Genomic DNA, 26,890 nt, shown 5'->3' with positions numbered 1-26,890 from the left:
CAGAAAGCCACGCGCAAGCGCGAGATCTTGACGCTGCCAGAATCACAGTCCGCCGCAAAAGCCCTGCAGTATCCACTGGAAGCCATGAAGGCGAACCCTCAAAATCCCAAGGCCACCGAAGTGTCGACGACAGTGCCGATGTCGCCTATAACATCCCCGGGCATCGTAGCCGTCAAGACGACCTCAAACCTTGCGCCGGTGGCTACATGCATCGGCGCTGCGATCTCGACCTTCTTGGTCATTCTGGTGGTCGCACTAGTATTCGGCGACCACAGGACCCACCCTTCGGTCCAGAACATCAGCTCTTTCTGCTGTGACGACGAAGCACTCATGATGATGCGTGTCGTCAACTCGAGCGCCGACCCTTGCGAAGACTTCTACGCTCACGTCTGCTCCAGGGCGGACGCGGGAGCACCTGAGTACCTGTCACCCATGTTCAGGATCGCCATGATACACAAGCTCGTCGAATTAAACACGGAACGACTGGGTCGCAGTGCTGCCGGCTCGATGCTTGCCGCTCTTAGGAAGCCCACGCGCAAAGAGGACGAGCTGTTCGGAGAAAACATCGCCGAACTTGTGGAGGCCATCGCGGAAGCCGCAGCCATCGACAAGAACACGGAGCCGTCCCACATAGTTCGCCTCTTTGCCGAAGTGAGCTTCAGGTACGGCCTGCCATCCGTCGTTTCTTTCACGGTCTCTGGAAATCGCACCGTTGTGACCATCCGAAAAAACGACGGCTGTGTGTTGAGTTCTGATTTTGCAGACGATGTCGGCGCCGCGGTTGAAGCTTTCAACAAGGCCCTGAACGAGACCGTGACTGTTCAGCAGCTTCAACGGCTTCAAGGTCAGTTGCCCGCTACTCAAGGCTCCGAAGATTCTAAAGTCGTGTCTCTTAGCATCGACCAGGCTCCCTTTTCTGGTCTGTCTGGGCGGGAATGGAAAGCGTTGACGCAAGACCTGATCATCCCTTTGCATCCAAATGTCACGACCATTGAGACACGGGAAGGAGACAGGCTTAGTGACTTCTTCGGAATCCTTGAAAAGGTGCCCGACCGCAGCATCACGTCGGCATACACAGTCATATGCACAGCTTTCATGACTCGAGACAAGTTGTACAATACCTTGCCTGCCGATGCATCGAAAGGAATGGGAATTTCTTGCGACATTCTGGGCGTCTGTGAAATAGAGGATGTATTCTTTGCGGAGATGATAAACAGTCGACTCATGGATAAATACGTTCGCGGCCTATTCGCTCAAATACGTCTCAACGTCATTCTCCAGGCCGCAAGTCACCCAGTTCTCGGTGGCACGTCCAGGGAAGAGATCGCGCAGGAACTTAATAAGCTCCGGTTGATATTACCTGAAGAAATAATCACGTCAGATATCCTCGTCCCAAACGTGTCGGAGACGTTCGTCTCCAACCTGTTGGCGGCGCGCTCGTATGTCTTCGACGTTCGGAAAGCCAAGATGGAGCGCAAGGTACCCGACTCGGACAGCCTGTCTTCGCCAGCTGTAGTGAGGAACGGTGACGTCATCTACGTGCCGACAAACGTGTACGCCCTTCTGGGCAAGAAGCCGAACAGGGTTGCTGCTCTCGGTATTCCAGTCGTGGGAGTGGATTTCGCTGCCGAGATGTGGTCTTTTCTCTTGGAGCACCCGTGGCCTAAAGAGACACGGGAGAAGATACACACCAGTCTGGAATGCATCGCGCACGAGCACTTGCACCATAACCAGTCTCTACGAACGGCCGCCTTGGCCCTGGGTGTGGTGTCCGCGACGGACGCGATGATGACGCCCGAGTGGGACACTGGTTCCATTGTCAACGATACAGAGACTTCGTTGGGACGGTTGGTGTACCTCAAGTGGGCTTACGACAAGTGCAGCAGTCTGCAAGAACAAATGACCCATTTCGATGTCAACTTGGCTCTGCGAAATTCGCCGCAGTTCGCAAAAGTTTTCGGTTGCTCCAAGAACGCGGCCATGGCTGCACCTAGCTGCTGCTTCAAGTCATGCTGAGGAGGCACTGTCGCGAAGATATGGTTTGCCAAGTGCCATAAAATTTCCCGGTGAATAAACTTAATTGCTTCGTTCTTGCTTTAAATGTTACGGGAATTACCTGTGCGTTTCTTGTGCATGTCGATTCGGCAATGACATCTATTTTTCACCGATACAACAAGCGTGTTTCGCTCCAAAATGCTGCTGGCGCCCTGGGAGAATAATGTCTTCGTGGACCGGTGAGTGCAGGTTTCAAGAAAATGCTTTGCTTGCTCAAGTGATGCAGAAAATTATTTTTTAAATAAGCGCAGAAAAGGCTGCTTTTGTTCAGTAGCCGCGTCACAAACGTATTAGTAGTATAAAACTTTTATTTGGGTTTACATGAGTTATGGGTTAAGGGCGGGGTTGGTTGCGTCCGCAGTCTGGAGCTGCTTTAGCTGATGCCGCTGCCCGATCTCTCGCCAGCAAGATCCTTTGTGCCACAGGGTCGGAGCAGGACAGGGCCACCTTCCAATCCGCCGACGTTGAGTTTTCTTTGCGTAGTATGGCTTGGTTTTCTTGGTAAGTCCATTTCATATAGGTCTGGCCGCAAAATGTGCATTCGGGTGAGAAAGTACCCGGACTAATTTTGTGCAGTCTAGCTGCGCTGTTGTATGGCAATGCTTGTAAACATCTGAGGTGACACTCCTCTGATTTATTGAGTCCTTTAGCCACGAGCGTACAAGTTCACAAACAGTAATCATTATCTGTACCTTTTTCGAGGACCTGCTGATTTTTCTTCGAGGTTTAAAGCCAACGCTGCTTTTATTCTGGTAATGATTGCATTAGAAGGTGCGTTTGAGGCAATAAAACGTAATTAGATGCGCGTGCACTTTTTTTTCAAACTTGTGGCGTCACCCTTTTTATAAATTACAACTAATATGACGTTATTTGTTTCTTTGTTTTTTTTTTTTTTCAAATTCTTCATAGTGTAACTGGAGTCGGGTGCAACTGGAAACGCTTCTGTAGCTTATCTTGCAGATACGCTTTTGCTCCTTCACTAGCACCATCTCTACATTGCTCATGGAATTCCAATTCCTTCTGCACCTCTAGCTGTAAAATTACTTCTCTTTTCATAACAGCGTGGTTACTTTACAAAATCGTTACAAAGTCGTGGACAATCTTTCTAGCAATTTAACTGTCATATAGAAATTGATTACAGTTTTTTCATCTTGTATGTTAGCAGCATAGCCACTGTCAAAAACACGCAGCTAAATGGGTTGCCTTCAAGTCTTATTCAAGTTCAATATTACTCCTGGTATATAGTCTCACCCCCATGCTACGGAAAACGCTTCCGATGCAGGACCAGCTGGCCTCCGTGTGCTGTGCGTGTTGTTGTGGCTGTAGGAAGAAGGAAACGAAAATGCACGGGCCTGCTACTGGCTCTGTAGATGAGCCACCTTCGCTGCCTCATGCGGACAGAAGAGAGAGAAAAAAAAAACTGATTTATTTATGGGAAGGGAAAGGCGCGGTAACTGTCTCACTTGTCTTCAGTGGACACCGCAACCGCACCGTAAGGGAAGGGAGGAAGGTGGGAGTGAAAGTGTAAAGAGAGAAAGAGGAGCCGTAGTGGAATGCTACGGAGTAATTTCGACCACCTGGGGATCTTTAACGTGCGCTGATATCGCACAGCACACGGGCGCCTCTTCGTTTCGCCTCCATCGAAACGCAGCCGCCGAGGTCGGGTTCGAAAGGACAGAAGAGAAAATGGAAAAGAAAGAAAAGGAAGAGGGAGAGAAAGACGCGCGCCGCTACAACAGCCGCCGTCCACCACCGAAGCAGTGGCGGGTGCAATGACGGCCTACAACAAACAAAAATTCGGTGCCAGGCAAGCCCCCGCCGCAGCGGCGACCCACCTGTCCCAGCCCCATGAGGGGAGTCTCCTGTGCGATGACAGGGCACGTTACACCCTCCACTACGGCTCCCCTTTCTCTCTTTCCGCATTCACTCCCACATTCCTCCCTTCTCTTCTGGCGCGGTTCAGGTGTCCACAAGCAAGTATGGCAGATACTGCGCCTTTCCCTTCCTATGAACCAATTATTATTATGCGGGACCAGCCATAGGATAAGGTCGTAGAGCCGACCCCGTGGACAAGCAGCATACTTTTTTTTCCCCGAGGGGGCGTGTCTGTTTCCGCTGGCGCCCAGCTTCGTATTTGCAAGCTTTCGGAAATCATGAAAGATGCCTGGACTATATCAGCTGTAGTTAGCTATGAAGTTCATGATGGAAGTGAATAGTATAAGTGACAGAGCAGCCGCCCTGTGCACTCAAACACGTGCTAAGCGAGCTGTTGTGATCAAGCGATGACGGGGACGCCGTGCAATAGCAGACCGGCTATGTGGCTCGGAATTATTTGCGGGATCTTGTGCGGAGGTAGACGAGATAATATTTGGTGAACTGCAATTTTCTGCAGTTGAAAGACAGAGCTGTAAGCGCAACACGTCATTCCTATCAGTGGATGATAGGGCTAGTCTGGTTATGGATGCAATAGGTAGTGGAGCTCTTCCGGTAGAAAAAAAAAACTATTTGCTTATGGTCGTACGTTGATTAGGCGAAAGTCGCGAGCCGGGAAAATAGGTGTAACCATTCAGAACACTCTTTTTGTAGTCTATTTAACAGCGATCTCAATAAGCGAAGCATTACTGAAGTCGATCATGCATGCCGACTTCACCTAGTAATTTTTATCTCAGTACATCTCGAATTTTATATTCGTGTATATTTTGTTCAACCAGTGGATACAAGTATTATTATTGAAAGAAAAGGTAGGGGTTGGCAAGGTAGTCAGCATTATCATTTGGCGCCACCACCATTGGACACAGTCACAGGACTGCTTTTACCACCATGGAAACTTTTTTACTATAGAATCAAATCGTTTGCCTTGCAAAATTTTTTAAACGTCACTTGTTCTACAAATTCCAGTGCCAATATCCCGTTTCCATTTTTATTTAATTTATTTCACCTTTCTATTTCTTTTCCTCTACCCCTTAGTATTCTTTTTTGACATGTAGGCATACTTCAAAGACTTTCTTTGCTGCCCAATGTTTGGCCGATCCACCTGTGTGAATATGTGCAATATGTTATTTGATCAAAAACAGCAACGAGCCTCCAAGACCACGAAGATCCCGTGCGACACGGACCCATACTACGTGGCAGGAGCAGGTGCACGGTGGATGGGAGCAATGAAGAGGGGAAGGTAAGCCTTTTTCAACAGCCCTACTTTTTCTTCTTCTTTTTCTTGTGGTTATGAATGCTTGGTATTCTGTGCAAAACATGATAATTTTTTTTCTTCCCACATGCGGAATACGGGAAGCACTAGAACCGACCGACGAATGCCAATTGAAAGCCCACGCGCACTGGCAGATAGAGCAAAAACTTCTTTTTTTGTGTGTGTGTGCTCTGTTCTTCAGCGTAAGAAGCCAAGTAATGCGAGATGCGTTCTCTCCTCGATTACCGTACGCAGTACCGGAAGCGAATATACGTCTAATGCGTTCCCAGAAATCGATCGATATCGACGCATCTGGGGGCAATGTCCGGTGTTTCGCCGAATGCAGTACGCGCAAACACGACAAAAAATAAATATAGATAGCGAGAACAAAAAAAAAATAAATTAGCAGAAAACACTCCCACAGACTGCCTCCACTCTTCGAAACATCAGAGGAGGAAAGTGATTAGCTCTGTGCCGAAAGCCGTATTAATGCCAAACGCAGCGCTCTGGATCCAATAATAAAGCAATCCAGAAAAGGATGAAATACGAGATTGCTGAGCGCTTAGCAGAATCCGGCCTCGCTTCTTATGTGTACCGTATTTCTTTTTGTTCGTAGTATCTGCAGAAACACCACTTCAAGACGAGTGAAAAAAAGTATTGGGCCCCGGAAGTGATCATAAGAGTAACATCTTTTCGTCGAAACATGCATCCTAACCGGCAGCGGCAGATTAGGACGGTTGTATCCAGAGGCGAAAGAAGCGACAAATACCTTAATAAAGCAATTACATACACTTTCGTCTTCAAAATGGCATGAAAGAGCAAATGCAAAGGTAAGAGGATACCTACACGGAGCGCAGGGCGTTCTTGCTTTCTATGTCCTCTTGCGCTTGTTTTCGTTTATTTTTAAGCACATTTCAAAAACGATTAGGAAGGACTGGCCCACGTGGAAACGGTGCTATCTCTATAAGAAAAGTGTAACCTGTATTAGCACCCTACTGAAAAAGCAAAAGTTCTACGGGGCAATAACCTCACACAATCTCATCAAATCGAATAGACTCTCGTGAGGTGCACACCATTAACATAAAATATCTCCCATAGTTTATGATAATTTGCAAGAGGCTACGAGATCATATGCAATTATATGCGACTTGTACGCGAGATCGTATTGTGAACTGATTGAGATTGTGTGAGAAAATGTGAGAAAATGTTCACACAATTTTTTTTCACTAGGGCAGTCTAACACGCCAACAAATTTTCACTGCGCAGTCCCTTTGCAACTCTTGAGAAGTGTCGAGTGATTACACAGCTGTTGCATCGTCAATAAAATACATTATGATCGTAGTCGAGGTATGCGTTTTCGCGCAGGGCTGGAAAACTCTCGCTTAGCTTTTCTTGTGTTACTGTGCCTTATGCACTGAGCGATTGGAGCAAAAAGAAAAAAAGAAACGCAGCACAGCTTCATCATATAATTAAAATGAGCAGATTATGCGGATTTCTTGCCGTCTATGAAGGACACAACGTGTTGATGTTATCAAGCACTTCCGATATAAAACTCAAGAACACAAGGTGTTAGACTGATTAGGGTCGCATGTGGCTTCAGACCCCGTACGAGCGCGCCCAATCATGTGTTTGTTTTGCTTATGCCTCTGCATCTACTCTTTTGTTATTGTTGTCTCGTACGTGCCAAGATACGCGACGCATAAATGTTAACATGTAATATCATTTCGTTTGACTTGCTCATATAACAGTGCTGTCAAACTTCATGTTGCTTTGCCGGGGATATCCTTCGTTTTACAGCCGACCTTCCGCTTGACACTCACGAGACTGCTTAGATAAGCTAGTAAGGAAATTCAGTGCGTGCGCATTAAAACCCTAAGAACTTCTTTTTTTTTTTTGCGCGCGTAACCTCTCAACCCTGCACCCTACGGAAACTGTTCAAATTTTTACAGTGGCCGTGCCTTAGGTTATGTGCCGGGCGTTGCGAGTAACAGAGCTGGCCGAGTTGGACGGCTAGTCGGACCTCATTCCGAGTCCAAAAGTATAACGCCATCTGAATGCGGGAGTACTCAGTAACGTCATAAAGGCGAACGCAGAGCAGCAATTGTAGTAAAGCTACTGGGAAGCATACAAGACAATGGGGGTGGGGGGAAGGGGGTAATTGAAGAGACGCTAATAGGACCGCTGCTAGACGTTTGCTTTCAACGAAGGCGCCACGCCTTATGTATGGTTATGAAAGCCCTTTAAACGCAATTGCAATAGAGGGTTTACAAAAGTAAGTCTGGCAACCATGAGCGGCACGCTGATCCCGCGCTGGCAGCCATATTTTGTTCGCTCCATCCGTTCGCTTTGGTTCGCTTCGTGTCCGTCCGTAAGCGCCCGCCGTTCTGTCCGCGTTTTTCACGTTGTAACCTAGTGTGCTATGCTTGGGCCTCTCTTCTGTCCCTGGTGGTGTCTGTTAGCGACGCCAAGAAGCGTATTTTGACAGCCGAGGCGTAGCTGGGCCCACCGGCCACGCTGCCGAGCGCAGTTACAAACTGTTCTACGAGTCGTGCATGGGCCCCTCGCTGATCCGCGCAGCGTCATCCCTATCCACAGTATCTAGTTTTGTAATGTGCAGAATTTGGTTTTGTCTGTGTGCCTTTGCTATTTACTTGAACGACTATGAGAGATGATCGCGAGTTTGTTTGCTTGGTTTGCGCATTACCGTCGCTCATCCCACTGGTAGATACTTGGTGAAATGAGCGAGGATGCAATTTATTTTGAGATGAAAGAATCGTGCGTAATTTGACGTAAGTTGGAGTGGCGCTTAGCACTTTCCTGCCTATGCCGTCGACGCAGTAGTTGGCACGGGTCTCGGAAATAATCGAGGTCTGCGTAAAAAAAAAAAATGTGTCATGGTAATTTCTGCTTCCAGTGAGTGAAGATTAATTGGTGTGCGATGGGCGATAAAGAGTTAATAAAAAAATTTGTAATTAATTGATCAATTGATGAAATAAAGAAAAAATTTAAATTGAGGGTTTAAAGGTGTCAAAATGCTAGAATGAAAAAACAGTGCTTGGTGATGCTAATGAAGAAAATTTAGAATGCGTAATTGATTAATTGAAATAATTGAAGAATGAGTTCAGAGGTGTCAAATTACTCAGTGTGGAAAGGCGATTGTTGCTGACCCTGAGTATTGGTGTATAAAATATAAAACAATAAATAAAATAAAGAAGCAAATGATAGAAATATAAAGTAAATAAAAGCTAAAAATTTAAAACGTGAAGAAACATCGTGTGTGTGCATGTGTGTGTGTGTGTGTGTGTGTGTGTGTGTGTGTGTGTGTGTGTGTGTGTGTGTGTGTGTGTGTGTGTGTGTGTGTGTGTGTGTGTGTGTGTGTGTGTGTGTGTGTGAAAGAGACGCTATCGCGTCATATATCCTTAACGGCGGAGCTTAAGTGTCCCTTAAATTTTTTATAACAGTATTATATAATATAAATCTGACTTTATGAACACAGCCAGTTGCACCCAGCACATACACTTTGCAGTAATGTGAGTTGACGTTTCAAATTTCTTTTCGTTTCAGCCGAGTTCCTCTTCCTCCGAGTTCCTCGAAGCTCCCATGACAGCGCTTTCATATGAGATTAAGGCTTCAAATGTCTACTATCTGACAGAGGAAATAAACAAAAAATCGGCATATTTACAAAATCAACTGATTTTCAGGTGGCTGTCAATTAGGGCAGCATCGGGGGACTCGACAAAACACACAAAAGGGAAGCGCACGCTTCGTTATTTTATCAGCCACGCTGGCATGTATGAAGGCACAGAATGCAAAACTGAGCTGCGCGCTCCGGACGCGGACCGGACTTCGCATGCATTATCACGTGATAACATCTTTCGAAACGGGCTGGACATAGCATATTACAACACACTAATGAGATGTCATCTTCTCCTGCTTTACTAGACGCCGCGGGTTTGGCAGCCGCTTTTGCAGCGTGAAGCACACACCTCGGGCGCACTAGACAGCCGTATTGCTCTCTGCACCAAACACTACCATTTCGTACGACTGTGAAAAGTAGTTTCGGTAATCATGCCCTTGTCTGAAATACAATACGCAAGGGTAAATGCAAAACTACGTACAAAAGGTTTCAAAGAACGTATTTGAACTATAGCGTTCGTTATACATGCATTGCTCCTTCTCCCGTGTCCTCCATCGAAGCATCAGCTTATCCTTCAAGTTAACAAGGTTATATTGCACGCAGAACAACCTTGCTGTTTTATGTGGTAGCACTTGTAAAGCCGATTAGGATTGCAAACGAGCGGTCGCATACACGCGTATACCTTGTTTCCGCGCGCGTCTACGACGGTGCGCTTGCTGCAGAAGGGTACACAGCAACATGCTGGCATCATTCCGAATAGAGCTTGGTGCAAGCAGCGACTGCTGTGATGTTAAAAAATGAAACAATCGCTTGTGATCATCTAATGCACCTTGAGGTGCAAGCACGGGTTCCACCAAGGCGCACGTTGACAGCGTACTCGATGGGAGGCGCGGGCGGACTGAACAAAACATGGCCGCCGAGCACAGTTTCTGTCTCTTTCACTAGATGGCGCTAACTTTTAAATGATGTAAGTGACACTTGTAAAGCCGATTAGGATTGCAAACGAGCGGTCGCATACACGCGTATACCTTGTTTCCGCGCGCGTCTACGACGGTGCGCTTGCCGCAGAAGGGTACACAGCAACATGCTGGCATCATTCCGAATAGAGCTTGGTGCAAGTAGCGACTGCTGTGATGTTAAAAAATGAAACAATCGCTTGTGATCATCTAATGCACCTTGCGGTGCAAGCACGGGTTCCACCAAGGCGCACGTTGACAGCGCACTCGATGGGAGGCGCGGGCGGACTGAACAAAACATGGCCGCCGAGCACAGTTTCTGTCTCTTTCACTAGATGGCGCTAACTTTTTAAAGCCTCTATTGTAAACGTAACGCAGGCTACAAAACAGTTTCAGTGCAGAATAAAGGCCACTCCCTTTTGATCTTCACTTAAAGGGCCCCTAGAACGGTACTCTCTGCAATAATCTATAGCGATAGAAGTCCATGGATGGGGTATTTGTGAGTACTCCAGCCAAATTTAAAGGCTTTTCGAGGAGCCTATAATTTACAAATATTTCTTAAAAAGTGCTCCTGACGACCGCTCACAATAGATTAGAGCGAACTGTTAGCCCCGCGCAAACCTCCCATGCGAGGCAAACCTCCCATGTGACGTCATCGGGGCTTGCTGGGAGCGTCCAATGAGTGGGTGCACCTGGCTTATGCGGGCGGAAAGGAGCGGGGTGGGGCACCGTCGCCGCTTGTTTTCTTCCTTTATTCATCCGCGCCGGCATGCGTTTCGATCACCCATATTTTTGGTGTTAGTGACGCTATAGCCTAAATATTTTACTGCGAAAGCAATACTACGCCAGGTTTCAGCCCGTCGTGTAGTCCGTGGCCGCAGTCACGAATGACCTTGAACAGCCGAACACTCGGTCACCCGCAGCTAATGCTTCCCAGTCGGAAACATTACAGAAAATTTTCTGATGTTACAACAGAATTTCTGTGCGGTTTTTGACGGGAAACCTGTTGTGACAAAAAAACATTCTGTAGTTACATCACAAATTTCTGTAGCTACAACAGAAAAGTGCTACAGAACTACAGACAACAGAAATATACTACAGAAAAACTACAGAAATACAGAAAAGTACTACAGAACTACAGAAAAATGTGATGGTTACGACAGAACTACAGGATATTTTGTCGTATTTTTGACACAATTTTGCAGTTTTTTTCGACTGGGATTTCGTTGCATATTCGGTTCAGCAGTGTTAAACCTTTGTCATTCTTTTTTTTTTTTGCGTTGAGGAGATGTGCGTTTTCTGGTTTTAGTAAATAGGTTACGTACGTCAGCGCCGGAACCTTCTCCCTGCACTGTTCTCAATCTTAACACCGACAACCCTGACACCTATCGCCATTTGCTGCGTTTGCATTACTTTATGAATGCTCTTCGTCACCCTCACAGACCCAAATAAGCTAGAACTGCACAAAGGCGAATAATTATTGCACTGAGTGAAACCATAGTCCCCTGCGTAGAAGGTGACATGTTTTGAACATTGGACACGTATTATGGCGATAACGTTGGAAGTCTCAATACGAAAGATTTGTACTCAGTCATGAAATCCACCCATTGGCTGAGAAGAATTCAGCGACGTCACCAGGCCATATCATTCTCGCTGACAGTGAGGAAGTGACATCATCAGAACGGAAGTGAGCGTTATAAGTCTCGATGTATCTTCATTACGTGCTTGCGCTCACCTAGTCTACCTTAGAAGAAATACTAATGTCCAGTTTGCTGACCCGAGGTGATATCTGGTTGTGTGCAAAGACGCGCGCTCAGGGCACGCAAGCACAAAACGCTATATCAAGGCATCAATAGCTCCTAATGCTGCTGCACTGCCCGCACGCAATGTGTTTATTAGTCGCCGTGAAATCTTTGGCCATTTTGCTCCTCGTACAAAATACGGCCGCGGCTCGTACAAAAGCGGCCGTACAAATCCCGGCCGCTTTTAGATGCAGGCGAAAAGCAAAGTGCCCGTGCGCTGTGCGTTAAAGAGCCGCAGGTGGTCGAAATTTCCGGAGTCATCCGCTATGGCGTCTCTCACAGCCTGAGTCGCTTTGGGACGTTATACACCATAAATGAAATAAACTGCACAAAAATTCAATGAATTCCCCCATACCTCTTCACATTATCCTGTAATAAGGAGCGTATACGCAGTGAAGGATGCTTTTGAGCCAATAACACTGTGGTCTCTTATACTTTTCTTCCACTAGTGTGCTGAATGGCAAACATTACATTTTTTTAGGATGTTCGAAAGCCTAATTTACAATTTTCAGTCACTGAATAGGATGAAGCGTGGTAACATCGCGGCAGAAAACGCAGCAAAGTACCGCCGTACTATATACAGGGTGTCCTCGCCAAATGTAAGAAAGGCTTTAAAAATTACGGTGGGCCCTAGCCGAAGGGAACCAACTAAGAGCAGTTCGTAGTCACCTAGTCTATAGTCTGCAGGAAATATTTTTTTTTTTTCGTTCGTAGTAGTTAATTAGTAAAAACTGTCGGGACGCTGGGGCTAATTCGACCCGGCCTTCACTTCGGTAGCGTGCTCAGTCTTTGGGTTGAGAAAGGACTAAGGCTGTGAAGTTGATGAAATGAAAACAAGCAGGTTTATTGCATTGTTACGAAAATCTATTTACATGGCAAAACGGACAGAACAGCATTATAGCAAATAGTTAAAAGTTCATTGCGAGGAGCCACTGGACGAGTCGTTTACCCAGGGTCCACAGTGATATCTCTCGCTCAGAGGCGTCCTTAAATCCTATTAATTTATTTATTTATTTATTTATTTTCAGTACACCCTGCAGCGCCGAAGCATTATAGCAGTGGAGTGGGTACAACATTAAAGTTTCATCCGCATCACTTCAGCGTCCCTGTGACGACGCTCTTCAAGGCTTAGACCTTTGTTGCCGTTTTTGTGATTGCGGCTTTCTTGTTCCTTCCCTCTCTGGTGAGGCCAACCAATCAAATGTAGGACACATCCTTCAGATATCGCCAACCAATTGCACACATCACCACATAGGTGGAACGATGCAAGGGCTGGCCGAGTATTTTTCTAGTAAGCGCGGGGTCATTTAATGTCTGGTAGACCATGGGAAGGCGAGGAGGTAGCAATCACAGTTTACTCTGTAAAGAGCCGTCTTGACGGTGCAGATGAGTTATCTTCTCAGAAGCACTTAAGGGTCAAAAAAAAAAAAAAAAAACGAGCGGCGCCGACTCAGAACAACGCGTACCTCCTTCGCCGGGAAGGGTAAGCGTGGGAAGACGCCTCGGACCGCTTCTCCGAACAGAGTGGCGTTTCTTTCTTTCATTTTCCTTCAATTCGTCAGAAGACACGCTCCTAGCTCGCCGGAGGTACACTCGTGACAAGACTCAGTAGCTAACATTTCATTCACTACTCAGAAGACTAAAGGGTCAATGTAACAGTTGTAGAACTCGAAAAAAAAAATGCTAATTCCGTTGCTTTCATCAAGAAAAGCGTTTTTTTTTTTTACCGGCTGAAAGCGCTATCTTGCGCAGTGAAAAAAAAAAAAAAAAACGGCTCCTTGTGGCAGCGGCACTACTTTGAAGTCTATGACACATCCCTACTAAAAAACCAAAAGTTCTACCGGCCAATAACCTCATAAAATCTCATCTAATCGCATAGACTCTCATATGGTGCATATCATTATCATAAAATATCGTACATAATTTATGATAATGTACAAGAAACTACGAGACCTTATGCACTTATATGCGACTTGTATGTGATTTGTTATATGAATTGAGTAAGATTGTGTGAGAAAATGGGAAGTTACTGACTCATACATTTTTTTTTTTGTTAGTAGGGATCCCAAATAATAAAATACGTTTTTCTCTGCAATGCTCTTTCTCCGATGAACCTTTGTGGGCACTACGTAAATAAATCTACGTAAATGATAGCTAGATGAAAAGAATGTAGCCAGCCGTTCTTCAAGGTGATCGGCAACTTTCGGTTTAACATTTTCTTGTTTGCTTATTGTAGGCTTTACTAAATCTTTAACTTTGGAGAACAAAAAATGCAGCAGTTTAGAACAGGCGACTCTGAACAGGTCTTGATTGGTTTCACGGGGGTCGTGGTTACTTTAGTTGGGACCCAGTATATATGCAGTGCACATTTCAAGTTTAATAATGACCCCTATATGATGTTGCCGCTTGCTGTTTCAATCCAATCATTAGCGAAATATCTTATGAAGTGGCCGTGCGTATCTGTGTCTTTAAATACGGTCACTTGGAGCTTGGCACCGAAGAACTAATCCGATAACCTCCAAATCTTGTGTATTAAAAATAATTATCACTCCCATAAACCCAAGAGCTTATAGGCTGAATCTTCCTGATAGTAGGCCACTGTAAAGACACAGAACTCGGCCTGTAGGCCTTGCCGATGCCCGTATTTCTTGCACGTGGTTCGTACAGCAGGGGAGTGCGATCGGGTACGTTGCTCCGGGATATATCGATCTGACATAACACATTACCGGGTTGTCCGCACGACTGTCTGTGTACCAATCGTTGCACACAGCACCGGGACCAGAAACAGGGGCGAGGTGACGAGAGCAAAACGGTTACGCGCTCTTCGGGGAACAGCAGGTGATGCATGATATTCGCCCAGCCTGCCTCCGCTCTGAACACTGCGTGCCGAGAACGGCTGCTCAATGCTCCCTCTCCTCTGACAATGACGTCACAATGGTGTGCGTGCGTTAGTCTGTTTATTTTTTTTTCTGTCCCTCATTCTATCTAATTCTTCCTCTTCGCACGGGTCTGTGTGTCGCTTGCACAGCGGGTCGCCCAGGTCGCCCCTCCCTGGGTGGTATGTTGTACGAAATCACTTCCGGTCTTCATTTCCTTTACAGCGGCCTTTTGTCGGTTGTTGGCTTCGCTGCCAAAAGCGACGCCTTTTGTCTCTGTGCTGCGGAGTCTGCTTGTCGAACGCAGCTATTGTTGCTCGCTCCGACCATTATTATTGTTCTTACCAAAGAGAATACTGCGAAATGGCTCATTGTTGGGCTGTGCTTGCTCTATCACCCTACATCAACCTATATTAACACTCGGGTGACAGCCCTTTTGTGTTCGACAAGTGATGTATTCGAACACTTAGAACGCTTGATCTGCTGCTGCCGATGGTTTATCACACACTGCAGGATCCAGAGACCAGGGCGCGGACTACGTGGACTTCGGGGCCTATGCCGAGCCGGGCAGGTTCACGAGAGCCGCAGTCGACAATCAGGAGAGGCCAATTATCAGGGCTTGTATGTATGCCAAGGATCGTGCGGAAGCAGAATTTTGGCCATAGCCATAACAATCAAGAATCAAGATCAGCGGGAGAAGTAATCGAATGCCATGACGGACCGGCAAAAAGCCTGCAGAGATTATTACCTTGCTGGAAAACCTCACGGATGGGTGAGCACACTATTAAATACACTCCCACACAACACAATATGAACGCCTGAACACGAATGCTTTGAGGTAAAAGAGGCGGCAAACAATGAAGCCCGAGATCTCACAAGACGGGCTGATCCCCGCCCTACCCTCCGCCCCTCAACTGAACCGTGTGGTGACAGGCTAGGGCATCTTAGGCTAGGAAAGAGAAATGTTTCACCACCACACAAACTATCCTATCCAGATGTTATAGACCGGAAGAGAATATGACCAACAGAGTTCTTAATTAAATAAATATAAATATAAAGCTTTCTCTCTCTCTCTCTCTCTCTCTCTCTCTCTCTTAATTTCATGTTTCAACCAAATTAGTCCATCAAAATACCCAAGTTATGCTATCCTTGGTGCGGAGCAAGCCCCGCGCTCTACCATACCTCTTGGTAGCGCCACATAAAACCTGATAAAAAGTTAATTTGACATACCCAACATCGGCGCAGTTCACGGGTCCACAGAAACGAGTGTGACAGATACTGCGTCTTCCTCTTCCTGTGAACCAATTTTTATGTATACCCGACCCACTAGGAGTGGGAGGCGGCTCTGAACAGCAACCGCCTGGACCACCAGTCCTGGATCATCCAGCTATCTGCAAGTCAGGCGTCGCCAGATGAGCCCTGGACTAGTGACACCGACCATATAGCTGGTGCAAATTATTAACTTTAATAAAAGTTCGTCCTCCCTCCTTTCTATCTCTCTGTCTCCTGAGTTTTTCTGGTCGCCAGTAGCATCAAATTTCGCAGTGGTTCAATGCTTCGTTGCAGCTTAAATGAATTCTAAACTATGCAATTCTCATGGCAGCAGTCGGGGAGATTCCTGGCGGTAACCATGGGCGCGTGACGTCACTGAATACATGACAGTCTGTGTTTTCTCTGTGTTTGAACATAAGGAGGGAGATAAGGAACGCCCTGCCATCCCCCTCTCTCTAAAATATGCATTCGGAGTTTAATAAAGAACGAAGAGAGAAACGAGCTGAGGCCTTAAAGCTAAGGTTCGGAAACATGGCACACCGTGAGGTACGTTGATGCGGCCGGAGGTAAAATTGGGGCGTCGATGGCTTCGGTCATAAACGGCCGAGGAGTGTCAGTCTTCGCTGAGGCTCTCCTGGGGCGCAATATAGAGACTGCGGAGGAAGTGGCGATCGCTTTAGCTTGCGTAGGAACAAAAGCGAAATTCATCATAAGCGGCAGTAAGACTGCCATTCAAAATTTTAGAAAAGGCAGGATTTCGCCGGAAGCGTCAAAGATCCTTAGCGAACAACCGCTGAACAGGAAAATTTAAATAATCTGGACACTGCACACGCTGCCGTTCCTCGCAACGAGGTAGCCCATGAGTTAGCTCGAGCACTCTATTTCCGGGCAGCCATGGGACCACCCTACGGCTGGGGTAACGAAAAGCGGTTGCGAAATCATGGCGAAATAATCAACCATTATCGATTGGCCCGTAAGCTGGTTGATTTGTTGAAGGACGAGAGGATATCGTCCTAGGAAAACTAGCCACCCTGCATACGCAGTGCCTGGTGTCGTCGACGGTACCGGAACTATAGAAGAACGCAAGCATTATTTTAATTCATTAGAAAGGGGACGCTAAGGATCTGAAAAACTATAGACCAATCAGCTTGCTGTTTGTTACGTATAAGGTATTTACTAAGGTAATCGCTAATAGAATCCGGACAACCTTACACTACAATCAAGCAAACAATCAAGCATGTTTTCGGGAAGGGTACTCTACTATCCATCATATCCATACCATCAACCAGGTGGTAGAAAAATGCTCGGAATATATCCAGTCCTTATACATAGCATTCATTGATTACAAAAAAGCATTTGACTCAGTTGAAACTTCGGCGGTGATGCAGGCATTGCGAAATCAGGGGGTAGACGAGCCGTACGTGAAAGTGCTGGAAGAAATATAAAGTGGCTGCCCAGCAACCATAGTTCTGCATAAAGAAAGTAATAAAATTCCTATAAAGAAAGGTATATTAGGCAAGGAGACACGATCTCTCCAGTACTATTCATAGCTTGCTTAGAGGAAGTATTCAGAGACTTGGAATGGGAGCAGTTAGGGATAAGGGTAGATGGAGAATACCTCCGTAATCTGCGATTTGCTGATAGAATTGCCTTGCTAAGTAACTGTGGGGAGGAACTGCAAAGAATGATTGAAGACCTAGGCAGGAAAAGTAGAAAGGGAGGTTTGAAAATCAATATGCAAAAGACTAAGATAATGTTCAACAGCATCGGTAAGGAACAGCAGTTTACATTAGGTAGCGAAACACTGGAAGTAGCCGACGAATATGTCTACTTAGCACATGTAGTAACCCAGATTCCGACCATGAAAAGGAAATAACAAGGAGAATAAGATTGGGATGGAGCGCATTTGGCAAGCACTCACAGATTCTGAATAGCAGCTTACCGGTATCGCTCAAGAGCAAAGTATACAACAGTTGCATCTTACCTGTACTCACCTAGGGGCTGAAACGTGGAGGCTAACGAAGAGGGTTCTACTTAAGTTGAGGACAACGCAGAGGCCTATGGAACGAAAAATGGTAGGGGTAACGTTACGAGATAGGAAGCGCGCAGAGTGGGTCAGAGAAATAACTCAAGTCACTGATATTCTAGTGGAGATCGAGAAGAAAGGGGCACGGGCAGGACATGTAGTACGAAGAGAGGATAACCGATGGTCGCTTATGGTAACAAATTGGATTCCAAGGGAAGGAAAGCGTAGCAGGGGGCGGCAGAAAGATAGGTGGACGGATGAGGTGAACAAGTTTGCAGGGGTCAAGTGGATGGAGCTAGCACAGGACCGAGTTAATTGGAAAAATATGGGAGAGGCCATCGCCCTGCAGTGGGTATAGTCAGGCTAATGATGATGATGACGACGACGTAGGCTGGTAGCCCCGCCAGACTCAAAATTGAATAAAAAAAGAAGCTGCTGCATCGAGGCGTTTGCAAACTAATACGTTCGGTGTTGGCGTACTACCATATGTAGTCGAAACGAGAAAGCATGACATCTCATTGTGGGGCGAGAGGGACCCTCAGCCACTTAATATTGGAATGTCCACATTTACTCGGGGTAGGACAAATATAGCTAGTAGAGAGAACTGGGAGACCCTGCAGCAAATCTCGGACCGTGAGCTCCAGCGGAACATCGTTCACTTGGCGCAGGAGGCGGCTATATGTCAAGGCTTTCCAGCCAGCCTTTAAACGCAGCGGCTCTCCTAGGCCTGCGTCCCGGGGACGGGGGTGATCGGCTTTTTCTGATGACAAATAAAGTTTCCTTCAGTCAATCAATCAATTATGTACGACGTCCGCTATCGGATCTTCAGATCTCCTAGTGACGCTGAATTGAATCCTGAATAAGAACAACTTGGATATCCTTAGGACCGTTTCATGCAAAAATGGAGGCCGAGTGAATGTCTGAAGTACTCTTATGCGGCACGTAATTTTCCCGCAGACGTGCATAAAGCGTCCCACACTATATTCAACTTGCGGCTGACATCCTCTAGACAACACAGCTAGGATGTCCGGACCTCGTCGGACAAACCGTATTCAGGTTTAATTGCCGGAGGTGGGCTATGCCACCGGATGAAAAGGATCGTATAGCTACTTTGTGTCGGTCCTCTGCAAGGAAGTACAGACCTTTCTTGGACAGTTTTGTGGCTACTGTTAAGAGTGTCATGAAGCAGTAAAGTAACATTTCATTTGCATTTTTGAATGCATAAGCACATAAACAGCAATTAACGTGCGAGCAATTGTCGCAAAAATGGTGAGTTAAATCTAGGCTATCAGATACGGCAATGATGACAACAGGATATTCTAACAATTAATGCAGTTGTCAAGTCCGCTGTAATGCGTGTAGGGCGAAACAGAGACCTAAATCTTCTTTACAAGAGTGCACAACCCGCACACACGTTTTAGGAGGTTATGTACTTTTCCTCTTTGCCTCTTAAAGGAGGACGTCTATTATATGTTTTAGTATCCGGTGGTTTACAAGCGAAGTTAGTTAATATTTGCATCATATATTCAAGCTAAGGCAAGGTACATTTAGAGTTTCGAATGCAAAATTATATTAAGCTCAAGAACATCAATAACACATGAGCGAAAAGAATTGGTACAAAAAGTTAGAAATGTACTTCAGATGCTGTTGACACAACAAGATTTTGTTGGAAGTTTCTCCTCTCATTCTTACCACCTGGGCCCGTATTCCGAGTTTGCGTCGTTATCGAAAGTGTCGCTATCTCCCCGACCTCGAGTCATCTGATTGGTGGAAACGCCGGAACATGATGTTGCCACTTTTTTCAGTTCCGTAGTGGCAACACCCGGTTCCGGTGTTTCCACCAATCAGATGGCCCGAGGTCTGAGATAGCGACACTTCGATAACGACGCAAACTCGGAATACGGGCCCTGGTCACATCGAGTGGACAGCATCTCGTGCCGTCAATGCCGCCAAGCAAAATGATGATTTGAACAGGTCCTGCTTTTCTGGTTTGGGTTATTTTACAGTCAGAATGACTCAGACTAAAAGGGACGTCTTAGTGGATGGCTCCTCAAATTTCAATTACCTGGGGCTCTAACGTGCCCTGATATTAAACAGTAGACGGGCGCCTGGCTTTCCGCCTCCACCGAAAGCTGCCGTCGCACTCGCCTGGATTTGATTCCACGTTCCTGGACTAAGCAATCGAGCGCCTTAACCAAAGACACCGTGGCGGGTCGATTCTGCTTTTCTAATTACATTTGCAATGTCTAAATAGAGAGTACAAAGAGGGAAGCAAGTCCCAAAGGCGTCGTGATTTGGTCGTCTTTTCTGATGCGTTCTTCCCTTTCCCCATAGATGTAATAATGTCCATTGCGATCCGAAGTACAGAGGTGCAAACAAGAAGCCTGGATCATTTCAGTTGAGTGAAATGAAAACATCATGAAATAATATTTACCTTCAAAAACCTAAAAAAAGTATTAACTTGCGCATGTGCGCATTAAACTTATCAGCGGAAAAGTCATCCTGTCCATGCATGCGGGCAAGTCGTTTATCCAAAAACATGGCAGACGACCAAAGCGGATATCTGATAGGCAGTCGATGGCGCACAAGTACCGGATTTTGTAAATAACTGAGAGGGACATCCGGTAGACGACCCATGGACACCCAAAATAGCCGTCGGATGTTCTTAACGGGGTGTCCGGCAGATATTTGTGAACCATTCGGTTAAGCCGACTGCAATGACACATTGCATTAAACCCAATAGACTATGATACATACCCACAAGACACAGGAACAAATAGTAAGTATTTACACGATTCTAACGCGCCCTGAAGTGGAATTATTACCTGCATGTTTTTCAAGGTCAGAAATAGTACGCTCTCAGCGTGCAATAGGCGACATAGCGAAATAGTTCTTAAGGTACAAACAAAGAGAAGAGCTTAAACAATCGTTGTGACTTCTTATGTAAAATTTTCGAAATAGGCCAATTCTTCAAGGCACGATGAAACGTCGGCTTGGGACTAGTTTGTTAAATGCCGCAATGCACGACGCGAAATACAGACGCAAAATATAGCTAAATGGGGACTTGCACTTATCTCGTCATTCCATGAACTTTGCCCATTTTATTCGCGTCGCGCAGTCAGGATCCACGGCACGACCCTATAGACTTTGCACTAGAGAAAACTGAAATTGAGGCACTCCTTGGAAATACGGTGGGACGTAGTGTTTCCATAGGGATTCTCTAAGATACTCACCTGTTGCAAAGAAACTTGTAGGCCGATAGAAAACTTGAATATTAAGTACACTAAAATCGCAGCGAGCTCTGGGACCGCCAGAAATAAGCTTTGCATTTTGGGTGAACTGGTTTTTCGTGCTGCGCGGGAATTTTACGGGCACACAACCGGCAGGACACCAAATAGGGTGCACTGTCCCATTGCGTGTCTCGTGTGTTGTGTGCGGGAAAAAATTTCAAATGACAGACAGATACGGGCGTATTCAAGAACTGTGGTAAACAGCCACTTGTCTGCTAGGACGACAGTGCGAGCATCAAATGAAGAGGGCTTAGTGGAGCGCAGTAAAACTTTTTGGGGGAACCGATGGCCGGGGATGGCGTGGAAAAAAGCTGATTGGCGATACTGCTATATTTCTGGACAGCTTTCTCGGGGTCTGCAGCGAAGGCTACGCAGGAAAGGGAAGGCGACACACCTCTGTATCCGAGCTTTGGGGAGTGGATTATTTGTTTTCGTGTTGAGCGCCCAGACAGATGAAGGGAGAGACTGTACGGGCGACAGAGAACTCCCTTCAATGCATAGCCTCTGCCGCGCACGCACGAAGGGTGGTTCTCGATTCCCACAACGAACTTGCAGAACTACGGAAGCTAGAAGGCGTAATTACGATATCTTATTCTTCTTATAGCTTGGTAAATGGCATATACCCACTATGGGGGATTGGCCAGGTTTCAACGGCGGGTCCCGAAACTTCTTTTTCCTAACTGGTTTTCTGTCAGCAAGTTAATCAGTAATTTCGGCTTAGAATGTGTATCTGAACGCAACGTAACGGAACAGACACCCACGGAAGGCGGGAAAAGATTACGGTTAATTTTATAGCAGTGTATGTGTTAGCGTTGTCGTACCTCAACAATCGGCGCTGCTCACGACTGGTTTTCCGGCTATTTTGATTAGAGATCATCACATAAAGCAACCTCAAGGGGAACACACCCCAAGATAATATGTTGATAATTTATTGGATGGCGGGTTTTAATTGTGCTGTTATTCGTTTTAACAATATTTGTGCTATTTGCTCTATAGGTGACGTTGCTCAAAGGACCTTAATGACTTTATACCCCAAGAAGCAATGAAGCGTTGTTAAAAGCTTTGGCAATCATCCTAACGAATAAGCAAACTTTGGAAAGCTGACGGCAGAGTAAGATGAATTTCCTTTATAAAGGGAAATAAAATATGCTGCCAATTAAATCCCACAGGCTGATTACGATAGCATCTTTTTTATCCCGACTGGCAATGCAAGCGGTGAAATTAAAAAATTCAGTCATGGGTAGAAAGTAGTAATATACTGGGAGAACTTCAGAACGGGTTTAGATATGGTAGATGATTAGTTTACCCAATGCATGAAAATAGCAACCGCGGAGCAGGGTTGCTGCCACCACCCTGTTACAAAGGTAATGCATGCCTAAGAGTGAATGGAGCTATGCAGAAGAGACCCCCCCATACCAATCACGGCAGTGCACTTTGCGTCTTCCTGCTCACCGCGTCATCTACGCGTCATCGGCTTACGGCATATGCAGATATGATTCCAAAAGGGCAAATGCTGCCTGCGCACTAAACGCTAAAAGACCATTCTCATGTTTTAGAATAATATTTTGCGTCACGTTACGCTGCTTGTCGCACTATCCATACTTGCAGTTCAACGTACGCAAAGCTGCGGCGACAATTTTAGCTATAGTTTTCTGGTTTTCTGGATTGAAAGTATAGTTTTGCAAATGAGCCCACTTTCTTATTTAGGCCTACGAGAGAGGGGGGGGGGGGGGGGGGGTCAGAATTATTCACAATAAAAAATAAAAGTAATTTCGCTCTCATAGCGGCTTCTGTAGGTTAGATGAGGACAAACGAAAGCCCGACGCGTCGTTTATACATGATTAACGAGCTTACTAAAAAGTTCGGTAGGAACGACGAATTTAGTCGCCCTGCTTCGAAGCCCGCCGCCAACATGGCGGCGTTATTTTATTATTTTATCATCGTGGAAGTCGCGAATACCAAATTTAAGAACTAGTGTATAGTGTAATACAAACCTGAGTTTGAAAGGCTCGGTTTGAAAGAGCGTTGCACGAATGGGCACTTGCGCGCACATGTTTACTCCAAGTGACGAAAGGAGTGAAACAGCACTTGGAAGACGGGACAAGTCGGCGAAACAAAAAATTCCGTTGACTAAATAACCAAATGAATTATTGCAACAAGTGATGCAACGTATTTGCTAATCAGTACAAGCTTTTGTCTCGCTCGTTCGTGCCGTCTTCCTAACCCTGTTTCACCTCTATCGTCAACGTGTGGGAGACTGGCTGAAGTTGCTGTAAGATTATGATTGCTAGCTGAGATCTGGGCCCGTATTCCGAACTTGCTTCATTACCGAAGTGTCGCTATCTCACGTGACCTCGAGCCATCTGATTGGTGGAAACGCCGGAACATGATATCGCTACCTCTTCCGGTTCCGAAGGGAAAACACCGGGTTCCGGCGTTTCGACCAGTCAGATGACTCGAGGTCTCGTGAGATAGCGACACTTCGATAGCGAAGCAAACTCGGAATACGGGCTCTGTTCTCTCCGAAGTGCCGTTTGTAAACGAGAGCTCTTCATACCCGCGACTGACTTTCGTGTTGTAACAGTTAATTGTAGAAAATAATTATGCACCCGTAGGCAGGCATAATTTCACGAGGGTCTTACAAGTTGTCTTGAGCTTCTTGTTTACGGCAAACGAGATTGCAAACCTGCGAGCTTTCATGTGCTTTCAATCTATTACGTGTAGGCCTAATACATGCAGCTCGCCTCCTAGTGAAGCACATTATACTGCACTTATCTAAGCTAGGATAATCCCAGCATACGCAAAGAGGAAACGTAAGAGTGGAGCTGCCCTCACCTGTTCGTTATGGCTGCTGCAGCGGCCGCGTCCTTGATGGTGGCGCCGCTATAATTACGATGTGCCGCGCGCTACCCGTCCAAGCGTGAAAACACGGCCAGGCGGAGCGGCGGCGCAGCAGCGGCCAAAGGCGGGTCGGATGTGCGCCCGCCATATTTTAATGACGCTTCGTATGCGCAATCGGCGCAGCGCTCCCGCTGCGGGGGCAAGCAATATGGATCACGTAACCGCGCTTCCGATATTACGTGATCGGATGGCTGTGCTGGGCTCGTGCTCGCAGCATAGCCGCGCCGTGGCGCGCACGCGGAAAGCTCGCCGGAGCTTGTACACTTATTAACATATGGCTAGGAATAACACGGCGATATTATATCTCCTTACATACTGCAAGGCAGCTTCTGGTCGCTTACACTCTGTGGTCATATGTGTTCACAGCGTTATATTATTTTTACTCTACATAACGCAATACACATTTCAGTGCCTGATATTTATGAAGAGCCGAGAAATATATTTTTAGCGAGATTTTAATGAAAAGAGAAGATGGCGTTCGAATCGAAGTTGTCCATTATTTTATATTTATGAATTTGGGCCAATTCGGAAATTAAGGGGGACAAAAGAAAGAAGAAAGAACGAGTGATTCCAGAGCTACAACTTCTTACCTGAATAAAGTACAATGTATTCATAATAAAGAGCAAACGTTTCTGTGGCAACACATTATTGCATACTACCAGAATATAGGGCTAGATATTGAGAATTTTCGGTATAAGCTCCGATTCTATAATAATTTTTAGATTTGCAAAGCATATAATGCTACACCTTTTCGGTCCCCAATGTTTCTGAGGTACTGAGGGTTCTAGAAAGAGATTTTAATAAAAATCGATGATTTTTTTTCTTTTTGAACTGTAATCAATATGGTAACTTTTTTTGGCTGTTTTCGAAATTTGGCATAATTTGATGCGTTGTGGAGAAAACACACAATAATCTAGAGCTCCAAATTTTGCCTGAAATGGTGGTGGCGGTAGTGGTTATTTATTGTATATACAAAAGGAAAGAAAAGATGTTTGCCAGCCCGGTATCTGCTATTTGATATCTGAAGCACCTGAACTGGGGCGGCGGAAATAAAGGGATAGCGAGGAAAAGGTAGAGGAAATAAAAGAGGTGAGCGATAGGGAGAAAGAAAAGGGTAGGTAAAAATAAAAGAAATATATACACTAGCATTTACATAGCAACATGGAATATAATATCTATGACGCAAGGTGAACTGAATGTCGTCAAGTGAGAAATGGACAGATTGAACATTGATATCTTGGGTATCAGCGAGCTCAAGTGGACCGGAATGGGAGAATTTAACTCCGGCGACCATTATGTCCTTTATTGTGGGCACGAATCCAGGAAAAGCAATGGGGTCGCTCTCATAGTAAACAGAAGAATGGGCAAAACAGTGCTAGGGTACAACCCCCAAAACGACCGAATGATTTCACTTCGGATCCAAGGTCACCCTTTCAACATAACAGTTATCCAAGTCTATGCACCAACCACTACTGCTGAAGAAGCTGACATTGAGAGATTTTATGCGGACCTACAATGCCTTTTAGACCGCACCCCATCATCAGACGTCGTTTTTCTCATAGGAGACTGGAATGCTAAGGTCAGGAGTGAAGAAATATCCGGAATTATAGGCAAGTTCGGTCTTGGCGAGCCAAATGAAACTGGGCAGAGGCTAGTAGAGTTTTGTCAAGAAAACAACCTGACCATAGCGAATACTCATTTTCAACAGCACAAGAGGCGCCTGTACACATGGACTTCACCGGACGGTCTGTACAGGAATCAGATTGATTATATTGTTTGCCGGCAGAGATGGAAAAGCGCTATACAAGCAGTAAAAACAAGGCCTGGGGCCGATTGTGGCACTGATCATCAGCTTGTTGTTGCCAAAATTAAGCTTCGATTGAGGAAAACGCAGAAAACTAGAAGGCCTTTCAGGTATGATCTGGATCAAATTCCATTAGAATATGGTGTGGAAGTGAGGAATCGATTTCAAGAATTAGATCTAGAAGACAGAGCCCGAAGAGATGTGGACTGATGTTCGTGATATAATACAAGAAGTTGCTACTAAGGTAGTTCCAAAGCAAAAGAAATGCAAGAAAGCAAACTGGTTATCTGAAGAGGCTTTGCAAATAGCTGAGGAAAGGAGGATGGCAAAAGTTACGGGGGAAAGAGAAAGATACAAGGTTCTCAATGTGGATTTTCAGAAAATAGCAAGGAGAGATAAGAATGCCTTCCTGAATATACAGTGCCAAGAAGTTGAGGACAACAGCCAATTAAGGAACACAAGAGCTCTGTATAAGACAATCAAAGATATCAAAGGAAGCTTCTGTGCTAAGCTGGGCGTGATAAAGGACAAACGAGGCAAGGACCTCACTGAAGCCTCAGAGATAAAGAAGAGGTGGCAGGAATACACAGAAGAACTGTACAAGAAGGACCCGAATGTGCAAACCCAACATACGACGGTTGTGATTACTGATCTCGAGCCGGGCATCCTGAAGAGTGAAGTTGAATGGGCCTTAGCCAGCCTTGCTAAGAACAAAGCTAGCGGAATTAATGGCATTCCAGCAGAGTTGCTTCAAAACATCAATCATGACGCTGTTAACATTCTGCATACATTATGTCAGAAGATTTGGACAACCCTGCAGTCGCCACAGGATTGGAGGAGGTCAGTTTACATCCCCATTCCAAAGAAAGGCAGTGCCAAAGATTGTTCCAACTACCGCACGATCACGCTTATTTCGCATGCTAGCAAGGTGCTGTTGACAGTCCTCCAAGGTAGGCTGCAGCAGTATGTGGATCGGGAGCTTCCGGACGTGCAAGCTGGGTTTCGCAAGGGCAGAGGAACTAGAGACCAAATTGCCAACCTGTGCTGGATCATGGAAAAAGCAAGAGAGTTCCAGAAACCCATCTAC

At 45.9% G+C, this 26,890-nt stretch overlaps 1 long non-coding RNA gene across 1 annotated transcript in view; it reads right to left on the bottom strand.

Annotated features, from left to right (window-relative positions):
* Positions 1 to 24,079, bottom strand: part of LOC146174343 (uncharacterized) — a 52,131-nt gene extending 28,052 nt beyond the window's left edge. The window contains exon 1 of the long non-coding RNA XR_014702398.1: positions 23,934 to 24,079. This is a non-coding gene — a long non-coding RNA (uncharacterized LOC146174343). The remainder of the gene's footprint in view (positions 1 to 23,933) is intronic.
* Positions 24,080 to 26,890: the final 2,811 nt, after the last annotated feature.

Source organism: Amblyomma maculatum, chromosome 11 (assembly GCF_055883805.1).
Source record: "Amblyomma maculatum isolate TAMU_Amacu chromosome 11, ASM5588380v1, whole genome shotgun sequence".
Classification (NCBI taxonomy): domain Eukaryota; kingdom Metazoa; phylum Arthropoda; class Arachnida; order Ixodida; family Ixodidae; genus Amblyomma; species Amblyomma maculatum.
This window is presented reverse-complemented; position numbering and strand designations above follow the sequence as displayed.